Here is a 2,602-nt window from a genome sequence, read left to right as displayed (position 1 = left end):
TGCTGTTATTGGACAAAAGGTCTGAGAGCCAGCCACAGCAGCCAATCATAGAGGGTATGAATCAACATTTTGACAGATCTGGAAGACAGTGCGATCTCTCTCAAAGACTGTTTCACCTTCCCCTAGAGGTTGGAGTTTTTATACATTTCTGGGTATTGATCTAGCTGCTATTGTCACATTCCTCTTTCAGAGGGTAATGGCTCTCCCATATGGGAGTACAATCTAGGTTTCACTGGGTCACGTCCCTTTACATCCTGGGACATGACTGCCCCCTCAAGGGATGAGATCATAGCTCTTTGGTTTTCCTCCTAGCTTGTCTTTTTATCTTAGGTTTAAATGAACAATGCAGCACTAAATCATTAACCTATGTGTTCTGGGAACACAAGGGAAAGGTTAGACAGAACAGTAACAATCAGGAACAATGATTAAAAGAGTTTTAACATAGAGAAAAAAATTAAATTTCTTTCTCTCAGTGTCACTATGTCAATCGTTTCCTCTTTTATGCTGACCCTCACTATATAAAGCATGATGTCTTGATCCACATAGTCTGTCATATTTTTTCATGTGGCTCTGTAGGATAATGCTCTGGACCTTAAGGTACGTTTGAACCACAAGGTCAGTAGTTCGAACTCACCAGCTGCTCCTCAGAAATCCTATAACAGAGTCGTTGTGGGTCAGAACTGTCTCAATGGCACTTAACAACAACAGCTAGATAATTGGAGATATAGGGTCTGCATACATTAACAACTTGACTGTGAACCACAAGATTCATGGTTCGAGCCCACCAACCACTCTGTGGAATAAAGATGAACATTTCTGCTCCCATGAAGATTTGAAGTCTCAAAAACCCAATACTGGGCCACTACAAATTGGAATAGATTCCACAGCACTTAACAACAGACAACTAGAAAATTAGCTTCTTTCTTTCTTTTTTTGCTTACTGGATTTTCCATTAGCATATAAGACTAAAGAAACAGGAGTATTTCGTATGTTTTTGGATTGAGGTAGGCCAAATTCCTAGAGTCGTGCTTGATAACGTGCACGTTTTCTGAATTAATCATAACCCAAGATGACAACAGTAACTTGATTTATACTCAAAAATCAATACAGGATAAATCTGAGTGAGAAAAATGACTGAATTCTATATAATTCTTAAAATCTATTTTTCTTTTCACCTAATTCAATTAAAGAAGGGGATGGAAGACACTGAAGATAGAATAAAGGAAATAAGAAAATGGTAAGTTCTTAAGAACTTATATTAGACACTGTTACTTAACTAATTTTATTTAATGAAAATGTTGTATAGTCTTTCTCACTAATACTCTGCAATTTATAATTCAGTTTTTTGAAAGAAAAATAAACATAAAAATCTTGCTAGGACTTACAAATAAAATTTTGAAGTTGGTTCCAATTCATAGCAGCCCTATGAATAACAGAACAAAAAGTCTTCAGTCATGTGCCATCCTCACAATTGTTATTAAGCTTGACCCATTGCTGTTTCCATTTTTGCTAACCCTCCACTTTGCCAAGCATGATGTCCTTCTCCAGGGAAAAACATGTCTGAAGTATGAGATGAAATCTAACCATCCTGGCTTCTAAGAAGCATTCTGCCTATACTTCTTCCAACACAGATTTGTTTGTTCTTCTGGCAGTCCCTGGTACTTTCAGTATTCTTCTGCAACAGTATAACTAAAATGCATCAATTCTTCTATGATCTTCCTTATTCATTGTCCAACTTTCACATGCTTATGAGGCTATTGAAAATACCTTGGCTTGACTCAGGTGCACTTTAGTTCTCAAACTGATATCTTTGTTCTTAAACACTATAAAGAAGTCTTGATTAAGTAATGGTAAAACCAAATAAACAAACCCACTGCCATCAAGTTAATTGACTCACTTTGTTGCTCTTGTTAGGTGTCATCAGTCGGTTCCAACTCATAGTAACACTATGCACAACAACAACAATGAAACCCTTTCTGGGCTTACTTCATCCTTATAATTGTTACTGTGAGCCCAATTCTGATGCCACTGGGTCAATCCATGTCCTTGAACACTTCATCATTTTTGCTGGCCCTCTACTTTACCAATCATGATGTTCTTCTCTAGGGGCTGGTTCTTTCTGATAACATATCCAAAGTGTGGACATGTTAGATGAAGATGAAGTCTCACCTTTGAAGTTTCAAAGGAACATTCTGGTTTTACTTCTTCCAATACAGATTTGTTTGGTTTTCTGTCAGTCCATTGTACTGTTAATATTCTTCTCCAACACCGTAATTCAAATGAATATATTTTCTCTAATCTTCCACATTCATTGTTCAACTTTTCCTTGCATATAATGCATGAGAAATGCCTGTGCTTGGGTTAGGTCCACCTTAGTCCTCAAACTGAATTGTTTGCTACTGAACACTTTAAAGAGGTCTTGTGCAACAGATTTGCCCAATGAAATACATCAGTTGAATTCTTGACTGCTGCTTCCATGAGTGCTAATTGTGGATCCAGGCTAAGTGAATTCCTTGAAAACTTCAATCTTTTCTCCATTTATTGCAATGCTATATTAGTTCAGTTGTGAGGATTTTTGTTTCCTTTACATTGAAGTGCAGTC

This window comes from Chrysochloris asiatica, unplaced genomic scaffold, assembly GCF_000296735.1.
Source record: "Chrysochloris asiatica unplaced genomic scaffold, ChrAsi1.0 scaffold00217, whole genome shotgun sequence".
NCBI lineage: Eukaryota > Metazoa > Chordata > Mammalia > Afrosoricida > Chrysochloridae > Chrysochloris > Chrysochloris asiatica.
This window is presented reverse-complemented; position numbering follows the sequence as displayed.